Consider the following 24636-nt stretch of genomic DNA (forward strand, 5'->3'; position numbering starts at 1 on the left):
GAAATCTCGAGGCAAACCTAGGATGTATGTTAATAATGAGAGCATGCAGTAAAAAATAGAAAAAAATATGCCCGTGGTAAACATTTAGGCATTATCTTCAAGCCAATATTAAAAGCATAACCATTTTCCCAGTGTTGAGTGAAGCAGTCGTGCCAATTAAGGTTTTTGTCCGTGATTGTCCCAGAAATACTTGCTAGAGTGAGCGTTGAACAAAATGAGGTATGTGTGTGCGCGTGCTTGTCATAGCGTGTGTACAGGGCGGACCGCTCTTAGCGGGAACACTTGAGCTCGTTGTTCTGAGGCCTGTCGTAAAATCTGGCCCTTGTCACAGTACGTGGAACATTGTACGCGGTGGTGTATTTTCAGACTGTGTATGCGACGAACCTGCAGGTGGCGCTGCCCTTACCGTGAAAGAGGGAACTACTGTGGAACAAACTAAAAGATGAAGGTATCGGTCATCAGATATGTGATTTTATACAAGAAATATAGCGAGGCAATAAAGTTGAACTTACATGGGAAGGAGTAAGAGGTAGAACTGTCGAGGTATCTCAAAGGTTTAAGGCAAGGTTTTCCTCTGCTGTTCATGCTTTATATGCAGATATGGAAGGAAAGCTAGGCGGAAAGGTCGTTGAGCAACGGCTCCCCGGTTTAATGTGTGTGGACGATAGTGTACTGTTAGCAGATGGCCAGGATGATTTGTCAATTCGGGTAATTGTTGTGGAGAGAAAGAAGACGCTCTAGGTTTCTGTTTTAGGACAGTTAAGTCAGGAGTGATTACTTTCCTCGACACAACTGATCGGGTGCTTAAAATACAAGGTCATAAGATACCCAGAGTTACTGAATATACAAATATCTCGGAGTATGGGTAAACGAAGGACCAATATACAAGAAAGAGCACGAACAGTCTGTTAGGACAAAAGAGCGAAGAGATGCCGGGATAATGGACCATAGGGCATTGTGGGGCACAGCAAATATCAAGTACTGAGAGGCATTTGGGAAGTAATAATGGCGCCAGGGCTAACTTTCGGTAATGCGGTTTTGTGCCTAAGGGCAGAAGTTCAGTCGGGATTAAAAATAAATCGGAGAACTGTTAGCAGGTTAGCACTACGTGCCCACGGAAAAGGCACAGACGAGGCAGTACAGGTGGATATGGCCTGTGCATCGTTCGAAACATGCAAAGCTCAGAGTAGAATATTGCATGATGAATGCCTGAGGAAATTGGACGATAACAGGAGAGCAGCTAAGGTATTTAAATACTTATGCTGAAAGAGCGTTGACTCACAAAAGGACAGGAAAAATGGCAGAAAGAAAAATGATTGGTTCAATGAAAAAGTCGCAGTGTGTTGAAGTATATCGAAATTGGAAAAGGTAATTCAAGGAGAAATCGTTCTGTCATAACTGAAGAGGCGGTGCCCTACTCTCTGAAGATAGAGCAGCATATGTTAGAATGCGCAGCTACAAAAAGATATATAACAAAGAAGATGACACAAGTGCTGTGTGTGGTAAATCTGCAGAAACAATTGAACAGCGTATACTAGAATGTGACGGTATCCATCCTGTGTCGATGAAGGCGCAGTCACTCTCCCTCAGACCCTTAGGTTTAGAGATAAAAATGGTCACGAGAATGAATCTACGGTGGAAGTTAGCAGCAAGCGGTTGGAAGATTGGTGGATTAAAAGCAGAGAGGTGACATAAGGTTAGAAATGTAGGTTTAATGATGTAGTTAAAGAAGATGTCGACTTTATTAACCAATTTATAACAGAGTTAAAGAACTACAAAGAACAAAAGAGGAGCCTGGTGAAAATTCCACCACCCTGTTTCAAAGGGGACGCTCCTTTCTTCCATTCATCCAACCACGCGCAGAGGGGCTCCCGCTGGGTGGCCCAGCCTGTAAGTACTAGTTTAACTTGTTAGTCATGCTCACACTACTACGTGCGAACTGTTAACTAAACACGGGCTCTTATTCTGAGAATCGTTGGTCAAAACAGTCACTTTGGGGAAGCGTCTTGGTGGTCTTTGGCGCTCTCAGGGTCACTGGTTATCAAGAAACGAAAACCTCCTGCAACTACAATTTTAGAAATACATGCCCAATCTCCTTCAAAATATTTTCTTTAAAACACCGGTATTTCTAGTGCAATTCATAATTCTTTACAACTTTATCCTCTCGTTAGTTCCAGTTTAAACTGTTCACATTTACTGCCAGGAGTGGTACGTTTTTAGTAATTATAGTAGAGGAGATAATATGTGGCAGTATAAAATGCGCTTACGGCGTCTAGTCGAAGATACTGCAGCGGTTGTTGTATCGTTCAGTGTTGTCGGTTCTGTTGACTCGGGTTCTGCAAGCAAGCAAAGTGTGTACATGCATGGTAGTTGCGCTGTAACAGGCGCTATAACAAGATGCGCCAAAGCAAGTATTCAGGGCAATAACAAGATTTTTCCAGTGCATTATCTAGAATAACAAAGCAGTGAAAGCTCAGCCCTAGGTGAGTGCTGCAGCGAAGTCCACAAACAAAGGCCTTCTCCAGCAAACGGATTGTGTGAGCTATGACAGCATCGACAGAGCAATACAAGCTGCACAGAATGTATGCAAAAACGCGTCGGACTGAAAGGAACCTACAACGTTCAAATGTTTCAGCTCTAGCTCTCAGCTTTCTCCAGGGGGTTTGAAAAAATGCATTCATTGGTAATAATACGAACATCAGGTGCCGAAGTACGGAACACTCTCAATCTGACAACAGCCTCCAAACAGTCTGAAGGCCCCACTCCTATAGGTCGTCTTCTCTGATGTAAACAGTGTGACGTCAAAAAGGTGTGCCCCGATTGGCAAAATCGCCGACTTTCGGTTCTGAACCGGTTTTTTTGGTGCCGAGCGCTCCCCCACCACCTTTGTTTCCCCATTCGAAACGCCTCGCAGCCTTTCTTCTCCCGGTGTGAGCCTTCTCGGTACGGAGCATGTTTTGCCCATCGGACCAGAAGCACGTGCGCTGATGACGTAGGCCAGGAGAGGTCTATTAAAGGCTGTTTTCAGATTGAGAGCATTCACAATGCCGCGTCCCCTGCTGCTCACTGACTTTGGTTTCCCCACACCGGCTCACCCGCGCCCCACCTTTGTGCGATGACGCTCCCGCTGTTTGTGCTTTCCCAGTGTCCCTTCTGCCCGCCCCAACCCTCTATCTCTTTTCCTCCCACATTCCCATCCCCTTGTGCACCGAAGCGAAGGTGATCTCAAGCAAGAGACACAGTTGCACGCGCTGGACAGAATTATTTTCCTGTGCTTAAGAACCACAAAGTGTTCCGTAATCCGGCGGCAGATCTCCTTTCTCTAAGCCAAATTGTGTGCGTTTGCTATCCTATCGAACGATAAATACGCGTCGACGGTTCAATTCTAGCTTTTTTTAATTCAGAAATTAGTCTTTGCTAAATACATTACACTACTATTGGTTGACAAATTTGTGAATCTGTAGTAGACCGGTATCTTCAGAAATACTCTCAGTTGTGCCGTGGGCAAAGAACTTCTGTGAGGTAGTCTGGTGCCGCCTGTGTACGACAGGAAAAATTAGTCGCCGAGGGGCCGAATTCGAGCGCCACATTTCTTTTTGGCACGTAGCAGTTTTGTCAACTTTGCACCCTTCGAGGTGCAGTATAGTTAAAAAGTTTCAACAGAAACTATGGGAAAACTGGGTATAGAAATATGTTGTAGAAAACCGGCAAAGATCATATTTGCTTTTGCAACCAGCGCCCAGGGCCAGTATTCCCTGAACCCCCAGAAGACGTTACCTGAGGCCCCCTCTGTCACGCATGCAACTAATTCAAGTACTGCCATTCGTATTTGCTGGGCGCCTGCTAAATGTTCTAATGCTTTGGGCCCAATAATCAAGAAATAAAAGCCTTGATTTCTTCCAGCCATTTACCGGTAACGCACTTACCTCCATCAATATTCGTCAAGGTAGTGCATTCGGTACTTGATTCTGCAACCGCAAATTATACACAAGGTCACGAATTAACTAGGAAAATAATGCGAACAATAAATAATGCATCATAGACGAGCTACTCAGCAGGGACCGCAGGGAATAAACTGCGCACTGCGATAGCTGTGTTAGTTGCGGTTGTATTTTCTGTGGAACGAAGTAGTTTACGTTTTTTATGCACTGTGCCTTGGCCTGATGGCAAAGAACACGTGACTGGATTTGGCACGCTGAAACTAGCTGACGATGATGTTCAAGCCATGAACTCTTGCACATATCACTTCAGTGCGCGACTGATATAACTTACAGGTTGCCTAACAAAATGAGAAGGTTGCGCTAAGTTTTGTTAGTAGCCTTGTTTTTAGTCCTTTTTTCGTTGTTACCTGCATTAGTCGAAATGTTACCCCACCCGGCTATGATTACTTTTAGCCCACCTGTAGCATCACATGTCATCGGAGACAATATAGATCAGACTGCTGTGTTCACATAAAGGCTACATTAGTTAATTATGTTTTCTTTTCAAATCCAATACGCGGCCTAATGTATTAGTGCCAGTTCCTCAATTTTTTTTTCACCGCGTCTAAAGCACACCTTCACTAACCAAAATTCAACACAAACAAAAAAATGTCCTACAGCCGCTAAGATAGTTGGTACTGCATGTAGAAAAGAGCAGTGCTAGGAGACGAAGAATGACAAAAGAACGGGCATCACAAGCGCTTCTGGTGCCTGTTTTTTGTCTTCAGTTTTTCTTTGCGTTGCTTTTTTTGGAGAAAAATTGCACCGATACATTTCAGGAAAAAATACGCAGAGCCACATTAAAATCGCATATTTTCAGTTTCAAAATATTTATTTCTTACATAATCGACCGCATGTCAAAAGTTATAGCCTGAACTAGTGGCATCAAAGGTAAAATGCTTTTTTACACTTACACTAAACTAAATCCTTGTGAATGTCGGCGTTTTGTGTCGTTCTTCGGGTGTGCCAATAGTAGTAAACTAAGAGATTTGAAAATAACCTGTGGAATTAATTTATTTCTATATATATTTATTTTAACCCCCACTTTATACACTTCGGGGTTATGTAAATGACACGAATTAGAATTGTGACGGAGAGAATGAAGCCTGCAGAAGTAATTAAACTTGATGGCCAGGGTAAACCTTGCCACTCTGCAAAATTAAGCCAATGACAAGGTATACTCCGCATTCACATTTTCTGTTCATGCATACCCAAACTTCTTAAGAAAAGGCATAAAAACTACAGCATCTTTCCTCCTAAGGCTCAACGCTGTGTGCAGCAACACGTTTGGTGCCTCCTTTAAAACGTCTCCAATGTAAATGTGAGGCTGCTTTCTTTCACGTGCCTAGCTTTGCGCCTTTATTCTCATGTGATAGCGATAGTTACCGTTTTATGAAACTACCCATAATCTCAGAGCATTAGAGCCAACCACAGTGGTGGCCTAGTCGTTTCAGCATCCGCCGTGCATGGGGGAGGTACCTTTTCCAATCTCCAGTGCAGTCGGGTACCAGCCCTGACACAATGGGTAAAAACTTTCCCTTGGCCTCGTGTTCAGCTTATGTTGTGTGAAATGCTTGGGAAATGGGTCGTTGACCCTACCACAGGTAGACGCAAAATAAACTGTACCATGGCGCTCTCCGGCCATAGATGCCTTGCGTCATAAAAAAATTCATCACCATCGCATTAAAACCCTACCCATAAAAGTTCACGGCAGAGGCTTCAGGAAAGCCTAAGAGAGACATTTTGCCTCGCGGTGCTCATTGCGAGGCCGCGTTTTCATTAATCTGTCCTCTATATGTAACAGACGCGTCCGTGAGGACGTTGCCGAGAAGTACCTGTGAATTTTCTTCACTAAGGCGTAAGAGGGCTCATTAATATGTAGAACCCAGATTTGATCGTCGAACGCTGCCTGCGTTAGCGTGATTCTCTTCAATGGCGCGGGTTTCTATCGTTTACTTAGAATGCTGTAGGGACAACGACGTGCCGCTGTTTGCTGGCGATTACCCGTGTGAAGGATTCTCTCTGGACCAGATGAGGCATCTTGATTGCATGCACATCGGGAAGGAAAAAACAATATACTTTTAAAAACGCTAGCTGTAGCATAAAGAGGAGTTCTTCCCTCCTACCGGTATTATCTGCTTCACACATCAAGTGCAACGCTGTCAGAGTTAGCGTTCTTGTTTACGCTGCCTACATCCGCGACCAAAAAGCAGTGCGTTCTTTGCTGCGAGCGACAAACAGCAAATGCTTTGGCTGCAGGCTTATGACATGATACATCTCTCATGAGCTTGGTTAAATGTCTTGTTATTGCTGACGACACGCTGTCGCTTTCTAGTGACTTAGAGTACTCGGCCATAAAACAAGCACGGAGTAACAAGCCTCCTTGTTTCTTTTTCATGTGGTCTACATCTGTACCTTTTGCAGCTTTGCACCTGACGTGTGAAACCGAGTATATGTTGCCTTCAGTGCCGTTGCCACAATTTTGGTGGCGTGAAGGAAACCACTCATCTGATGTGTTGCGACTTTGCTTCGCCAGCCCCTCAAACACGTTGCTTAAAACACAACTACACGTTCTCGCCGGTGCAGAAGTTTTGTTGAGGACAGTATTTCTGAAACTTCGCCTTTAATTTATTGCAACGTTTTGCCTAAGTTCAGCGAAGTAGTTCTTTCAATCTGGTCAACGAAACTCAAGAGTGTACTTAGCGCTTGACCCGACTTCTTAAGCAAATTGGCTTTCTCTGGTTACACACTGCCATAGGTAAATCGAAAACTGATTGGACCTAAAATGGCATATAAACTTTTGCTGTCTTAGTGAAAGTATCTGGCATGCATCTACATTGTCGCTGGAGAAAAGAATTAATGTTTTCTTTTCCACCTGTCTTCATGCTCAACAACGTTCCTAACCAGCGTTAAATGTGTCTTAAAAGTGCAGTGAAAAGGAATCTGAAATCGTCTTTTTGCTGCGGGAACTCGATCTACACGTTCCCAGCATTCTTAGAAACCTCGACTTATTGCCCTGTGGGGCCGATTTCCCTAATTAAATCGAATTAACGTCCGGCTCCCGCCTTTATTTTTTGAATTCTCCCCGTACGGTGGGCGGAGTCGACCAGCGCGTGGAGTGCCTTTCAGCCAGCTCCGTGGAGGCTTTCCTTTCGCTTTATTTTGTTTTTTTTTTAAGGTTTTCGTGAGTAAATAGTTTCATTCGCAGATAATATAGGCGCAAAATAAGCCCGCAGAAATAGAAATACGCGCGGACTATTCGCTACTACGGATTACTACGTATTACTCCGCCGATGGCAGAGAGGCAAGCCGCCACGGGACTGGATGAAAGGCACTCCACCCGTTCGTCGACTCCGCCCACCGTACGGAGAGAATTAAAAAAAAAAAAAACGCGGGAGCCGCACGTTAATTTGATTTGGTTAGGGAAATCGGCCACACAGGGCAATAAATCGAAGTTTCCAAGAATGCTCAGAACGTGTAGATCGAGTTCCCGCGGCAAAAAGACGAGTTCAGATTCCTCTTCACTTCACCTTTAAGGTCGCTTTGTCACGACGTGCACTGTAAACATGAATTCCCTTTGTGAGGTACAAAGGAAGTAAACAGTTCTCTAGCCCACTGTAAAATAGGGCACGATATGCTGCCCAAGTTCCGGATGGGTTTCGCTCAATAAATGCACAAAAAATGCTTAATGCTGGCAACGGAGGCATAATCGAGACTTCCAGCATAGTAACTTGATGTGGTTTGCAATGGAAGGATACTTTTAAAATTTGAAACGAAGGTCAAGAAGTTAGCAATTAGCATAGGTTGAAACCTCAGTTAAAGTCTTTGTAACTGCGAGAACTTCGCACATTTTGAGGAGCGAATCCGTTTCTGTTACCTACCGCAACTATTCGGCATTTTTAGTGATGGAATTCTACTCCAAGAGCTTGGAAAACGTGTTCTGCCGCTATTAAGGAGTACGCTTGGGGAACATGTGCTTCCTTTCTGCTCCCTTACAGCATAATTCGTGTTTAAACTTTGCTACACGTCCGTGGTTGCTGCTAAGCGCGGTTCAGGCTTATTTCTGTTGCCCGCATTTGTAATACATCCGCCCTTACACCAAGGGCTACAGATAAATAAAATGCAGATGGTTTCTATCCTGAAATGTGCGGCTCCGACATGATAGTTGTACAGAAACCATAGCGCCGTAACTACAGATGACGTGAAACCAACACGCCCAAACGTGTTTCGTCCTGAATACTATTCGGCGCACAGTGGTGTGCAAGTAGAGAGAAAAAGGGAAAATCGTGTTAAGTACACAGCCACGCGGACGGTAAATGGTACGTTTCATGTCGGTATTTTTAAACTGTGAAAGGTACTGAAATTCGAAAACAGTTCTTGCTCAGTTTCAAATTACTGGAGTGTCGTCACTGTGTTTTCTTGCTGCTTAGCCCTGCAAAGTATGTGGCGCTGGTGGCGGTGTTTGTTTTTCCTCGCTAAGTTTAACATCATATGCCCCTGCTTCAATCTGTAGCAATTCTAAAGAGGAAAAACGGTATTTAGAAAATAACATCTCGCTTTGAGTTTGAGCAAAGGTGCAAAGTGTGAAAAGCCTCCACGAAAAAGCACATTTTGTCCGGCTCACCATTCCATAAGCCAAGCACCAGCGGGGCCGCTGTAAGAAATAAGAGTAAACAGCACAAAAAATAAGCGCACAGACCCACGCACGTTTATTTTTAATTTCCAAATCTACAGCTGACTTGCACAAGACACCAAGAAAGGTTACAGTTGCTTTGCATGCGTGCAAAAATGCAACACTGACACCTACGAAGAAATAGTTGCGTGTGCACCAAGGGCCAAGGCACGATGAGAGGATGAGGAGCTTTGACTTTCCTCCCTCTTTGTGCAATAGAGCATTGTTTTTTTTTCGATTCATTGATTAATGCCTCAAAGGAGAAATGAAAATAATGTTTGTTTAGTTGTTTTTTGTCCATTACAAGTACCAGCCGAGAACTAGCGAGGAACAAACCAATGCAATGCATCACTCACAGGCCGTCTCTTCGTGGCTATGACACGTATGCTCCACTCACTGTAATGGCAATAAACATCAGCGCTGCTTAATTTACAATTAGGGCGACATAACTTTTGGTCACTTAAATTCACATTGTTGTGGTCCGCTTTTATTATTACTCTTTACATTTAGTTACAGTGAGAACAGCGTGGTTTGCACGTATATTTGTTGATTCGTCAATGACGGTGGCGGCCAACTCAGGCACCCCATAAATGTATGTAACGACGACGGTTTACGATGCAGCTCTCGAAGAGCCAGGAAAGAGTTGCCGGTCTGTACAATTTTTCCCGCTTTCGGCAAAATACGTAAACAACAAGTCTGCTTTTGGCGCCTTTGGACATTACAGGAGACGCTTGCGACCATATGGCTATCATAATTTTCAGACGGGCACATCAACGGATTCCTGCCTGACGGTAACTCCATCATCGCCATCATCAGCCTGACTACGCCCACTGCAGGGCAAAGGGCTCTCCCACTCTCTCAATTTAACCATGTGCTTTTCCAGCTGAGGCCACCGTATCCCGCCAACTTCTTAATCTCATCCTGATCCCTCCATCTAACTTTCTGCCGCCCCCTTCTAGGCTTGCTTTCTATTGGAATCCACTCCGCTACCTGTTACCTCCATTCATGTACCTCTAAGGGCCAGCAGTTGTCTTGCCTTCGCATTACATGCCCTGCCCAAGCCCATTTATTCCTCTTAATTCCTACTAAAATGTCATTAACCCCCGTTTGTTCCCTCATGCACTCTGCCTGCTTCTGGTCTCTTAACGTTAAACCTATCAAATTTCTTTCCATGGCTCACTGCGTTGTTCTCAACTTAAGTTGAAACCTTTTCATTAGCATCCGAGTTTCTGCGTAATAGGTGAGTACCAGTAAGCTGCAGCTGTTGTATACGTTTCTCTTGAGGGATTTTGGTGAGCTACCAATCTTGATTTTCCCGCATCATGACTGTCTTCCTACCGCTTCTCCCATATTATCGATTTCTGAGCCCCCTGATGAGGTCACTACAGAATTTACCATGGCATAATTGCTGGCCTCCATAGATCGCCTCAAAACAAGTACTGCTCCCGGGCATGACGGTGTACCTAACTTGTTGTTTCGCAGTTTGGAGGGACCTGCTCTACAGTCCCTCCTTGATACATTAAATGAAGTCTGGTATTCTGGAGTTATTCCTGCAGAGTGGAAACATTCTACCGTTGTCCCAATCCCCAAATCAGGTGAGCCGGCGGTTTCTCTTCGCGCCCTCTGCCCTATTTAACTTAAGCCTACTATCTGCAAGCTTTATGAACACATTCTAGCAGCTCGCTTGTCATGGTGGCTGGAATCGAATGATTATTATCCAGAATCTCAAATTGGGTTCCGCCCTCACATTAGAACATAAGACGGTCTGGCTGTTTTGGCTGCGGACGTACTTAACCATTCTCCCCATAGTCATCTTGCTCGTACGGTGATCGCTACTGACATCACAAAGGCCTATGACAAGGTCCTTCACTCCGCAATTCTTGGCACCCTTCGAGATCTCGGTCTCCCACATCGCTGAATCCTTTCATTCACTAGTTTTTAACAAACAGAACCTTCAGTGTACGTGTCCATGGGAAGCCTTTGGTCACTTTACCTCCAACCGCGGTGTACCCCAGGGCTCCGTCCTCGCCCCATATTATTTAACGTAACTTTTATACCTCTTGTCAGAACCCTAGAGAAAAATCCTTATGTACGCGTCTTTGCGTATGCCGATGACATAACCTTGTGGTCTCCTTGTCATCCAGATGCGTCTGTGCAACAGTCGGCGCTCCAGCATGCGCTAGATGCGTTAACATCATGACTACCCCCTTTGTGTCTGACCCTCTCGTGTAATAAATCTTGTTTCATTCGCATTGGAAACAGAAGTGGCTTACAGAAAGCAGCCCCTTTTACCTTCACGATAGATAATTCACAAATTCCTCTTGTGGAAAGTGTGCGTGTTCTAGGTCTTCTACTTCGTACATATGGGACTGGGACTTCGTGGCTAAACGCGGCCCGTAGATCGGCTCACGCTACTCTCGGTCTCATTCGACGCATAGCTATGCGCTCTGGCGGAGCGCATTTTGTTACTGCCCGTCAGCTCGTGCGCTCCACACTCCAGCCGCGGATAGTGTACCAGGCCCAATTTCATCGCCTCACCCGCCGACAGTGCCAGTCCCTTGAATCAATCAATCGGGAGGCTATGCGCGCCATAACTTATCTTCCTCGTATCACATCCATACCCATTCTGCAAGAGTACGCTCAACTTAATACATTAAGTGAAATTATTGACCAGCGTGAGGCAAACAGAGCACGCAAGATGTCGCTTCAGCTTCATCGTTTACAGAGTCTTCCTCCATGGTCATACTGTCAACTCACAGACAATCGCTCCTCGGCTTCGACGCCGATATCAGCCCCGCATCTTCCTTCAGGGTGCATAATATACACCGATGCATCACACACAGCACTGCAGGGAGTTACTGGAGTTTACAGTCCCTCCCATCCTCATCTTAACTCCCGCGCTACATATAGCGCGGATACTTGCTCCCCCCCCCCTTGCCTTGGAGCTTCAGGCGATACACAATACAATTGCTTCCCTTCCAATCGTACCCACTTTCGATATCATTCACATTTACACCGGCTCCCTTGCCGCCCTTAAACAGCTTAAGGCTGTCCGGCACACATTCCAAGTTACACAATCCATTCACCAACTTTGCACGAAATACCCCTGTGCTGTGCATATACATTCTAGTCGCGGCCATGCCCAGGATCCGCATAATATTCATGTGGATGCAACGACACACATTGACACATCAGATATCCCGCCACCTTCTTCTCTTCCCCAGACCCGTTTCTGTCCCATGTTTCCGAGAAACAGGCTTTGCGTCAGCGAACACGCGCTCTAATTCCTCCGTGTTCCTACCCCCTTCCCCGGAGTCTCACTCGGGAGGACGAGGTATCCGTGCGCCGGATTCCGGCAGGAGCGGCTCTGACTCCTTCTGTGCGTCATCGGTGGCGTGACAAACGTTTCGAAGTGACTGACAAGTGTCCTCATTGTGGTGCTGCGCCAGACCAATGTGACGAAAAACACTTGCTGTGGACTTGCCCGGCTACAGCTTCCGTGAGACGACGTTTCCTAAGGAAGGTAGGCCTGCGATGGGACGTTCCAGGCGACTATCGCAAGTGGACTCATGATAATCACTTCATCGAGAACTTTGCCACTCTTTAATCGAGGCTTGTTTACACTCCTTCTTATAACTTTGTTTCCCTTTTTCATTATGCCTAATGGCAAACATCTCGAATAAAAAAAAAAGATTTGAGAGAACCTGCCATATGCGCTCCATTTCATTCTTATTCTCCTAGTTATTTCCTTCTCATGATCCTGATCAGCGGCCACTACCTCCCCTGAGTAGACGTATTCCCTAACCACTTCTAGCGCCCCGCTACCATATTTGAACTGCTGTTGCCTTGCGAGGCTGTTGAACATTACTTTAGTTTTTTTAATGATAATTTTTAGACCCACTGTTCTGTTCAGCATTTCTAATTGATCATGCTTTGCAGTCAACCTCCTGAGTGACTTATCAAGGCAATGTCGTCACGGAATCGCAAAATACTTGGGTGTTCTTCATTAGCTCTTATCTCCTACTGTTCCCAACTCATGCTGCTGGCAACGATGGAATTTGATACGGGGGATTCCCCTGAACATTTTGCTGGCAAGACTCTTAAAATATAGCGCTCCAGTAATGCCCATTCCTTTGGCTCATATCATCAATTGTATGTTAGTGACTGGAATGTTTCCAGATTGTTAAAGATAGCGCGCGTGCATCCAATCTTTAGGGGAAGAGAGAACTGTGCTTTAACTACTGACCAATTCCAGTACTCTAACCCTGTCCAAACTTTTTGAAACTGCTATCAACGGCAGGATACAAAGCTTTTTAACAATACTAGGAAAGGGTACTGTAAATGAAGGCGAAGTGAACGACCTGTCTCGGTAATGTGCGTGTTCTGGGCCTGGGTACTCTGTGCTCTGTGCGGGCCCGGTGCTCTCTCCCTCTGCACTGTGCCCGGGTCGTTCATGCGTCGTCCTCGCTTGGGCCACGTAACATCTTCGGTGGAAGTATGGATTTTATGCTCAGCACAACACGGAGCTTTGGAGTGGTCGTCAGTACGGCTTTGCCACCATGGCTCAACCCGAAGAGTCCAGGAGCCCCACTACCGCTCCCTTCGTGGTCATGGCTCTTCCTCGCCACCCCGGCACATTTTCTGGCACTGACGGCACAGATGTGGAAGAGTGGCTATTTCTCTGGAAACGCGTGGAATGTGGAATAGCGGCTACGCCTCTGGAAATTCGTGGAACCCTACGTTAATGCTCGCCAATGTCATATTTTATCTCAATGGCACGGCACGAATGTGGCATGAAATCCATGAGGACAACCTAGCAAGCTGAGACACCTTCCAAGAGAATTTAAGGACGCTTTTCAGTGGACCTGATGTTCGGCAGCTCACCAGCAAAAAACAGCTTACGTCTCGAGCCCAGTCCTCGACTGAAAGCTACGTGGCCTACATACAGGACATCTTGGCTCATTGCCACAAGGTCGACGCTGCCATGAGTGAAATAAACAAGGTGGGCCACGTGCTGAAAGGCATAGCCGACGATGCTTTCCATTTGCTTGTTTGCAAAGAGCGCTCCACTGTTGATGTCATCATTAAGGAGAGCCGTCGATTTGACAGAAGGAAATGCTCTCGCATTCCGCAGCCGTTTTCCCGCCTTTCGAACTCAGCCGCTACATCTTCCTATGAGGACCAGCGATCGCTATCCCGCGCGCCCTCGGACGCTCCTCCCGTCACCGATTCGGTCACGCCGATCGTCCGACGTGAACTGGAGGACATCACACCTGTGATACCCCCACCACTCACTCCATATACCACGCCGCCCGTCGTGGCGCTTATTCAGACTGTCGTGAGGAAGAAACTGGCAAGCTTGGTTCTTTCTACGCCGATGTGCTCCATTGGCCCCAAGCCGACCGCCAGTCTCCTCCCCATGCTTTCCGCCTCACCTACTACTCTACTACACGTTATTGGAATCAGGCGGTAATCAGTCACATACAATACGGATTAAAAAAGGTACAGAGAATGTTTGTTACAAACGACTCAGTGCGAAAGCACGGACTTGTGCTACGTAGAACACAACGGTGAGAAGGCAATTCCGCGGGGCGGAGCAGATGGAAGTTGATGAAGACGACACTCTCCAATGCACAGCGCGAGAGTGTGGTGCAGTTTAGCACGAAGCGTATTGGCTGCGGCTATTGTGATCGGTTGTAATCTGTAAAAACAGGCAATAAAGACAAAAAAAGCGGTGATCGCCTATAGGTCTCGTTGAGCGGCCCTTAAAGGAGATCTGTTCGCGCAGCCATTGGTTCGACTCCTAGTCATGAATATTGACCAAATTTCTTGATCTTTTTTCCATGGTGAGACCTCTAACTCAGCTGCAGGTCAAATTTACACGGTCCTCAATTGAAGCCCGAGGTCCCGTAGTGAAGCTTTCGGTCCTAAAAAACGAAAAAAAAAACAACAACAAATCCACATAACCAGCCTTGATCAACATAAATATTGGGATAAGAAATTTCGAGTAAAGAGAATACACGCTTGGACTACTTTGAGACTTGGGGAAAGCATTCGCTCCTGTATGCCATGATGTCTACTTGGTAAAATTGAGTAGTTGTGGGATCCGCGGAATACCATTATAAATAATAAAAAGCTATCTGTCAAACCTCTATCAATATGTTAGTATCGATAAATATTCATCTCCACTTCTTCCAATAAAAAAACGGCGTTCCGCTGGGGTTCATTCTCGAGGTTTTGCTTTTCATAAGATATATATGATTTGGCTTTATTCCCGAACCCCATAACTAATTGTCTATGCAGATTACACCAACGTATTTTGCTCAAGCAATTCACTCCCAGAAATCCAACACGCTATCAATAACTGTTTGCTCAACCTGCCTTCTTGGTTTAATATAAACAAATTACACTTCAACAATGAGAAAATAAAATATTTCTGTCGGAAATCTGTGGTAGAAATTTTTAATGACACAGGGATAGTTAAGGCTGAAAATTTTTTAGGTGCATGGTTTGAAGGAAACCTACTCTGGAGCTGGCGTTAGTAAAACAGTTGGCTGCTTCTTTAAGGTATGTCCACTTATTCCCTATTGGCAGTGAAATGATCTATATTACTCGTTGCTTTAGCCTGGGGCACCAGAAGAGAAAAAAATTAATTACCCTGCAGAAAAAAGTATGAAAAATATTCGAACAATATCACGGTCCACCAGAAGGATTGCGAAGAACGCCACTTCTCCTGAAACACCAAATGTTAAAAGCCAATAAAATGAAATATTTCAAACTGACTCAGTATATAAGAAGGAGAAGCTTTACAATACGCAAAAACCTAATGCAAGTACTATGTACGCACTTCGTAAAGAAACTTTGTGATCAAATAATATCAAAAATCAAACTCCAAGCCTTCTAAATGGAATTTAGAAATTAACCGACCTCAGTGCTAATATCTCCAAGAATACACTTAGAGATCTGTTGATTGGAAGCAACATAGATTTCACCTAATTTGGCATGCTAGTGTACCGTATTTTCCGGTGTATAAGACGCGGTTTTTTTTTTCAAAAATCTTGCTGGTGCGTCCTATACAAGGGTGCGTCTTATATGCGAATTTTCCGTTTTTTTTTGCGAGTTCAGAAATTACCCAGGTTCATGTTCAAGCTTTTTCCACCGAAAAAATATTACTACCAATAACACGGTTGTAACATGGTTAATACTTCAATACGGGGACCGCCGTGCGCAACTTTTTTAGGTGAACTTTATCATGAAACGGCGCGGTTGACCATTTCCGGGATCTTAAACACGCGGCCGTTTCGGAGGCCCCAAGCAAAGGTGATGTGAAATGACAAAAGATAGCGACAGTCGCGCTTCTCGCCATTGTCAAGACAAGCCAAGAGAAGCCGATGTTCTTTTTAGTCACCCATTGAAAGTACGTAGTGCGAAGAGAATGCTTCAGACGCGTTGCCTTTTCGATAGCGCATCCGAAGATGAAGACTTTGAAGGTTTTATGTAAAAATAAATTGTTATGGACATAGAGTTCTTTCGCTTTTTTTTCTTTTGTGCTAAAACGTGGGCTGGTATGGCGTGAGTGTTGCATTTTTCGATCACTTAGCGTTGCTTAAGAACTTCTCACACGTACCGTGCATTTTGCGATGGTCGCATAAGCATGTTTAATTAAGCCTCACTAGCCTAACTGGGTAAATGGGGGTGCGTCTTATACACCGGTGCGTCTTATATACCAATTTTTTCAATGACACCCTGCATATATGGCGGGTGCGTCTTATACAACGGTGCGTCTTGTACACCGGAAAATACGGTAATTAGTTCGTGTTTTCCGGGAGTAAACTTTCGTTTTTGTATCTTCGTTTTGCATAGTATTGTAGTATCGTATTATATTGTATTGTATTCAAAGTTCTTACGCTAGTAAATGCTAAGTTACTGTTTCCCAACTGTATAGAAGGCAAGAATCATCGTCAGGCATTTCACCTTTTGCTTTTGCTCCAACTTTCGTTTCAGAAAAAAAAACTAAATAAATCAAATAAAACTTCCCGCAATAATTGCGGACGAGATGGGGAAATCAAGATGCCCAACGCGTTCCTACTGAAATCATCTATCTAGTTGCTCACAGTCTTACACTCTGAATACTGCTGAAGGATTGCGAAACACTTCAACATAAACATGGTCCAAAAATATTGTTTACTTATGTTGCAATATTTTGTCTACAGAAAATTTTCTTCTCACTTTATGAGCTTTTGTCTAGTCATTGCAAAACTGTGTTTCGCCGAGTTTTGCCCATTTAGATGGATAAAAATTACGGAGTGCTCTTAAGACTACTTACGTGGTTCGAATGTAAAAGCATTGTATTGCTTTCTCATGTATTGCTTCAGTCCATTTGTGGACGAGTCATCATCACCTATGTCACCTAAAGCATGTTATTTTGCCTCGTGAATTTCATTTCAAGGCTGTACTGTTAGGCGGCAAAAATCTCCGGGAAAGGTTTGCTTGCCAACTTATTAAGTATTATCAAGTGATCGAAAAAAGATGGTGGGGGAAGAGAAATGCCCTCCTGAGATAGATGTTGTTGCAAGTTCCCTGGCTCAAGATGTAATCAGTGATTTTTCTGGGGTACAGACTGCCGCTCATGGTTGTAGAAACAGACGTGCGAGGCAAGTCGCATTACTGTTGGGCCATTTAGTCTCCTCATAAGAGAGTGGCCCTCTGGTTAGCAGTGCACACAGGGAACTTATTAATAATGTTTTTTTACAGCGCCCCTTCTTGGGTTTCATGTCGTCGCCGTGTAGTAATAGTAGTATTAGTAGTAATAGTAGCAGAATGTTGAAGTCGTTGGCGTAATCGGTGGGTGCGTTACCATGGAAACCACTCGGAGGATGGCTGCCGTTGAAAGAGGAGGGCATGTCGCCGCGGTGGCTTACTGGTTATGGCGCTCAGCTGCTGACCTTACAGAAGCGGGTTCGATTCCGGCCGCGCTGGTCGCATTTCTATAGTGGCGAAGTTCTAAATTCCCGTGTACTGTATGATGTCAGCACACGTTAAAGAACCCCAGGTGGTCGAAATTACCGTGGTCCTTCACTATACGGCGTCCCAATAGCCTGAGTCGCTTTGGGAGGTTAAACCCCTATCAACAAACCAAAGAGGCGGGTATGACGTGAATGGAGGAATCTGTAACTGGTGTGTGATTTGTGTGTTTACCACCGGAACAACTCGGAAGGGTGGTTGCCGTCGAACGAGGAGGGTATTGCGAAAGCGGAGGAAGCCACACCCGGAGGATGTTCTCAGTGGAAGAAGAAGGGTATAGCGAGAGCGTATAAAGGCGCGACCGGTGGTTTGTTGCTTCAGAAACGAGCCAGTTGGTAGTTAGCCTGAAGGGAGGAGGAGGGTCGCCGTGGAAGGAATAGAGTACAGCGAGAGCACAGGAAGGCGTGGCAAGAGGGTTGTTACAGCGGGAATCGTCCGGACGGTGGTGAGCGTGGAAGGAGGCGGAGTGGCAAGCTGAGCGGAGGATTCCCCAGCCAGGCGATGGTGACCGTGGGATGGGGAGTGTATGCGAGGGTGTATGAAGGCGTGGCCGTTGGGCGGCCGCAGCAAGACCAGCAGAAAGTAATTACGCAGAGAAGCGGAGGAGGGTTAGTGAGGAAGGAGGATGGCATAGGGAGTGCGTAGGAAGGCGTAACCGGAATGTGGTCACACCGACAACCGTCCCGAATGTGGTTGCCATAGAATGAGGAGAGTATGGCGAGAGCATAGGAAAGCTTAAACGGAGAGTGGTTACCGAGGAAGGAGGAAGCAATGGCAACAGGGCAAGGCGCAACCACACTGAGGGAAATTACTATGAAAGGAGGAGGGTTACCATGATGTAGAAGGGTGTGGGGAGAGCGTACGAATGCATAACCTGTTGGTGACTACCACTGTAACTATCGGGAGGATGGCTACCGTTGAAATGGGAAGCACGGTATGGCGAGAACGGAGGAATGCAGCATGGTCTATCTGCGGAAGCTGCTGAGAAACGCGCCGCCCGTGGAGAAGCCCATCAGTGGCGCCGCATGCCCATAGGCCAACGGACTGGAAAGGACATCTAGTCGAGGTGCGAGTATGAGGGCAAAACTAAAAACAGTTCTCTGGAACTACAAAGATAAGAAATCGCTCTCATATTCTCTACCTCAACATGTAAAATATAAATACGTGAACAGCTGTCGCTGAATCCCTGCTTACGCAGTGGCATCCGCCCTGCCATTTTTTTTTTACAGGTTTATTTCACGTAAGTGTGAGGAACTGACTGAAGCTGACTGCGATGTCTTGCCGGTGTAGTGAGAGTTGCTGTGAACGGCGTACTTGATTTTCAGGTGAGCATGAAGTGCAGAGTCACAGGCTGCCCTAGCCATACTAGCGATTGCTTTTTGTGTAGTAGTGCAATATATGTGAATGCTTTCTTTTGTACTAGAGCCCCTAAAATACACTGCACTGCGTGTTTGCCTGAACTCCGGTACGAGTTAAGTTTCTCTACCTTTTGCACGAAAATCGTCATCAGTTTTTGTTTCACTCACTAAACGGGCTAGGAAGCAAAATCGGTCGACCACCAATAAACTGCATGATATATAGCAGCACGGTTATCACAAGCGCTAATTTTTATAGCACCAAAAGATCAGCCGCAGCCCGCGGCCTGGTGTCGTGGCTCGCGATCACACTTTTCTCAACATCTCCCAACTATATGAGATGTGTTGTAATGCGAAAATGAGAAAATATGGCAAATTTACTTACTGCAAAGTAAAACAAGGGAGGTGAAACCCTTTCCCGCGTCCATCGTGTAACACGCTGCCGAGTCTTGTCCTCACGAAAAGAACTCAAACCAGCAATTTTGAGACAACATATATCTTGAAGCATTGAAGCAAAAAAGAACATAAGTGCCATACAGATGGCTGTAGATTCTGTGGAGGCAAAAGAGAAAAAGGTGTTTGCAATGAAAACTGGAATGCTGAAGTACCCTCAGCCCTGCCGGTTTGCACAAAGATTTCATAAAGAACTCTTCTAAATGACTCGAATCTCAGGCGGCGTTTCATTTTGTGACACGTGCAGAAATCATCGCACAAAATTTCAGCGGAAACGTAGCGGTAGCAAAAACTCGTTCGGCGTGGCAAAAATCGAACAAAGCGGCAGTGTTGCCAAAAGGCCAGGAATTAAAACATCCATCTTCAGCCCGTGCTGAGCATGTCCTGCGCTCTTCTTCCTCGTAAATGAAAATAAAAGAAACAGAAACACAAAGCAGATAGCCAAGCTCATTTCAAACCTTTTTATTTTGTTTCCAGGAAAACTTACGCTTTCGCGAGCACAATTTTGCTCGCAGACAGTTCGGGCGCGCTTTAAGCTGTTCATTTTGTGGTCTATGGCCCGATTTAGCACCACATCCTGCGGCACGACATTTCTTTCGAATGGCTTGCGGTTACCTTTAACTTTCAGGCGTTTAGAAGTGAGAGCTTCTAACAATGAAATGTCACTTATGCTGATCAAATACAGCGGCAGCTTGTCAGTGCCCATTCAGTTAACACGAAAACGAAACTGTAAAACGGAAAGGAACAGTCGTAAAAAAATTCTTGTATTTTTTTTTTCAGTTTCTATGTTGCCAACTTTCTCGCTCGCTGCGTAAGCGATTTGTCAAGTTCACAAAGCTGCTGCAGCGTTCATTCCACTTTTTCCGCTATGATTTCAATTTTATACATTTATGTGTGTAGTGACACTGCGAGCTGTTTTTGTAACGGCGGAAAACACAAAGGCAAGACAAAATAAAAGTGTGAGTCCCTGTACCTTCAAATTTTTCTTGTTGGTTTCTAAGAACGAGCTCGCAAATTTCACGATCGCATTTATTTTACTTTTCATAGCAGCACATATAACTTGTCAGGCGCCCACAAGTCTCGCTACACAAGTATAAGGGAAGATCTAAATACCCCTAATCTTAATGGCCTTCGGTAGGGTGTGCATCTTTCCTATTTTGCTGTTCGGTAGGTAGCATCTTTCGTTGTATGTCGAACCAAAAAAAAAAAGAAAGTTATCAGAACAACGTACCCAAGCCACTTGTTTATTTCATAAATGCTAATCATCAGTACTGCTTTGTCGTCACTGCCTATCCTGGTCATTCTGCGTAAAGCGCGAAATTTTTACGCTCCACTAGCAATCCTCATTAAAGAGAATAACTGATTATCCAAGCGTTCAAAATACTGAAAGCCAAGCTAGCGCAGCTTTTGTTCGCAATAGAATTCGCACGACCAGAATGATGTACACTATTTGGGCCCCAGGTTAGAGATGGTAGTTAAGACCACGATTGGCGAATGTCTACATTTTTCGTGGCTCTAATTCTGCTCCATAGAGCCCAACACTCCCAGGATACAACCCACGCGCGTCCAGAGAAACAAGATGATCAATACAATTTTTACGGTAGATGATAGGAGAGAAATTCGGTTTTGTCCGTGCTTACTGAAGACACAGTAGCTGTGGGAGACCACATAGGCTATACGAGGTCTGGTAGAAAAGTATCCGACCTTTGGCCGTAGAAAAAAAACTTGCATAACTGGAGCGTTCCAAACCTAGTCACCTTCAAAGTAGTCTACTTGGGACTCCACACACTTCTCCCAGCGGTGCTGCCATTTTGGGAAGTATTCCGAAAAGGCCCCTTTCGGAATGGAGTTTAGCTCAGCTGTCGTTGCAGCCATAATGTTCTTCCTTGTCTGAAATCGCGCTCCTTTCAATGGCCTTTTGTTTTTGGGCCCCAGCCAGAAATCGCAGGGGCCATATCAGGAGAGTAAGGAGTGTGTTGAACTACAGGAGTCTGGTTTTTCGCCAAAAAAGTCTGAATCAAGTGCGAGGAATGTGCGGGAGCATTGTCGTGATGGATGCGCCACTTTCCTGTTGACCTCAACTCCGGGTTCTTGGGCCGCACAGCATCACGTAGGCAACATAGGACATCCCTGTAGCACTCTTTGGTCATTGTTTGACCCTGTGGAGTGCGTACTCGTGGTCTGCCACACAGAGGGTGCCAAAGAAAGCAGTCAGCATCACTTTCACATTGCTGCGCACTTGGCGGGCCTTCTGAAGTCTTGGTGACGTGGAATGCTTCCACTGTGACGACTGGGATCTGGTTTCCGGGTCGTACCTGTACACCCAAGACTCGTCACCAGTTATTATGATGTTGATTAAGCCGGGGTCACTGTTTGCGGATCCAGCATGTCCTGTGAGACTTCAACACGAAGCTGCTTTTGCTCCACCGTGAGCAGCTTCGGCACGAATTTCGCCGCAACTCTCTCCATGGCCAAATCTTCGGTGATAATGGAATGTGCGGAAAAATTGCTCATGTCCACCTCTTCCTCAGTTTTTCGGATAGTCACGCGACGGCCCCGCATCACCACAGCGTTCAGTTCGGCAATGACCTGGTCATTTCGGCATGTTGATGGCCGACCGGAGTGTGGCTCGCTCTCCACCGATGTGCGGCCATCTTTAAATCAATTGTACCACTGCTTAATCTGTGTGCTACTCATAGCATCTTCACCGAAAGCCGTCTGAATATTCTGAATGGTTTCCACTTGGCTGTCGCTCAGTTCATGGCAAAATTTGATGGAGTAGCGCTGCTCCTGTCACTCCGCCATTTTCCTTGCAATAAAAAACCGACGAGAGCACTGCGCACCGCCTCACTCAAATGCTGCTTCCCAGCGACTGACGCTATCGGCAGGCGGCAAAAATTCGTGCATGCGCACGAAGGTTGAAGGTCACGTGATGCAAGCGCGCTTGCTTCATATCCATCAGGTGTTCGCAAAAAAAAAAAAAATAAAGTCGGATACTTTTCTAACAGACCTCGTATGCAACCAGAGTACTGTGAAGTTTTATTTCGTAGTTTTTATGTTCACAGCATCTTGTTCACAGCTAGCATAACACGACGCATTTGTCCCCCGTGCCCTTGTCATCCCTACTATATTACTCGCACGATCCCGACTGATCAGTGGTCAATGAAGCAAAGATGTATTGTAACTGCAGTGATACGGTGTTTGCGCTTTTATTTGTGTCCTGAATCCGGCGCGTAAAAATAAGGCGACATTTCTTAACTAGAAATGAAGCGCTGTTTTTAAAGAAAAAGTTCGAAAAATGAGAGGATCTTAGGAGCTTTTTTAGCAGATAACTGCAATTTACTTGATGTGCTGGTTAAGGTGCGTGACATAAAAGGCTGCTTTTTTTCTTTCATTATTCTGATAAAAAATATAGAACGGCAGTTTGCGCTAAGAGACGTTATAATACCAGATATTGCACCTCTCATCTCATTTACTGTAATCATTTCGTCAAGGGCATTCCCGTCTCAAGTGAAGTACTTGCACGTCCCTGCAAGACCTACCTTCCTTTGTAGCCTCCGATAACATTCCGTTTCACAACGGCCATATTAGACGCACAGATCAGTGGAGCAGGACGTCCTTAGCGAGGCTGGATGCAGTGATGCCAATAAGATGACTGCCACTACCTAACGTGAATTTTTTTACTTATTGCTAAAGTAAGGTACGCCATGTTCTCTTAAAGAAGGTGGATTTCCGGGTGAAAATTTGGTTTAGCTTAGTTTTTGGGAACTGTGTTCGGGATGCAAGAATCGGGGAAAACCGGGTTTTATTCTAAAGCGAAGAATTCTACGTATGCACCATGTGTGCAATACTATGGAAATGATATATTTCGAAGTGTGCCTTCAAAACTGGTTGTTATTCATTTTTATCGTGATCGTGTATAAATTGGTTTAACGCTTCTACAAACAGATAGAAGTCAGCGCCGGTCAATGTCGTTTGTGCGCCTCTCTTGCAACCTTCACTTTGTTATCGCTGAACTTGTTTTATTGCAGTAATGCACCAGTTACTAGAGAAAGAATTATTTCACCCAGTCCTACCGGTGTCCCAGAGAAAGGGAATATACAAGCAATGCATGCTACCTGTCTAGGGGCCTGTAAACTGGAGGCTAATTTAAAAGCTCCAAATTAGATATGCTGCGATGCCCAATTTATCGTAAAATTTAAATAATTATCGTTTTTGCTCACAGATCTACATAAATAGCAACCTGGAGAAAGGCATTTTTAACGTGTTTTTCAAAGCAAGGCCTACGTGTCACCTCTCAAAGATTCAGGAGGTGGTGTAGATGATGTAGTGTTCATAGAAAAGCTTATCCTAACTACAAAACATACAATAATTTTGATTGTCATAGTGCTGCATTAGCAGATGATGGAGTAGGTAGTTTTGAACAATTTATTTTACGCGGCTGCTTATTTGTGCCCAGTTTTATCGTCCTTTGACATTCAGAAACCATGAAATGTAGCCGGTTATTATGTTGCGGCCATCTTTTTCTGAATAAATCTTTTTTTTTGTACATTTCCGCAATGATAGGATAATTTGAAATAAAACCTTGAGAGTTCAAAACTTTTCTCAGACGTTTTGAATACGTGAGCATTACAGGTTTAAAGGTGCCCTGCGACGTAGATAAAGCATGGGGTCTTTATTCTTTGTATGCAGAGTAAGGGACATTGTGAGTTTTGAACGCGCAATGAGATCACCGAAATCATAATATTTGATATTTTAATCTTCGCTAGAAATACTTGTTTCGAGCCGATGGTGTCGCAACGCGGCGGCCATTTGCGGGAGCGGAAATGAGGTGGCATCCAGATAGGGCGCTGCCTTTCTCATTGGTTGGGCGTCGAGTTTGCATATTGTTCCTTTATACTTGCGAAATGAATCCAAAATATTATGGCTCTGAGTACTGAAAGTTTTTCGCATGCCACAGAAACTGGAAAGAAGCAGGGAAAGCGAACGAAAACTAACAAGAACACAGCTAGGGGCGACACTTTACATTCCGCTCCAAACCATCGTGGGGGCCAGCGCTGTTCAAAAAACGTTGGCTCAAACCAGAAAGCGCGTGCGTCGAGATCGGCCGTGACCATACCAAGACGGCAGTGAAAAAAAAACCAGTCGACAC

General features: G+C 45.1%; 1 long non-coding RNA gene across 1 annotated transcript; it reads right to left on the reverse strand.

The window, feature by feature from the left end:
• Nucleotides 1–5459: 5459 nt before the first annotated feature.
• LOC149362674 (uncharacterized) lies at nt 5460–19747 on the reverse strand. The gene is made up of 3 exons (XR_016288522.1): nt 19417–19747; nt 8605–8634; nt 5460–5575 (listed from the first exon to the last, which is right to left on the reverse strand). It is a non-coding gene; the product is annotated as an uncharacterized LOC149362674 (long non-coding RNA).
• Nucleotides 19748–24636: the final 4889 nt, after the last annotated feature.

The sequence above is a fragment of the Amblyomma mixtum genome, chromosome 2 (genome assembly GCF_055824585.1).
Source record: "Amblyomma mixtum isolate Tamu chromosome 2, ASM5582458v1, whole genome shotgun sequence".
Taxonomy (NCBI): Eukaryota; Metazoa; Arthropoda; class Arachnida; order Ixodida; family Ixodidae; genus Amblyomma; species Amblyomma mixtum.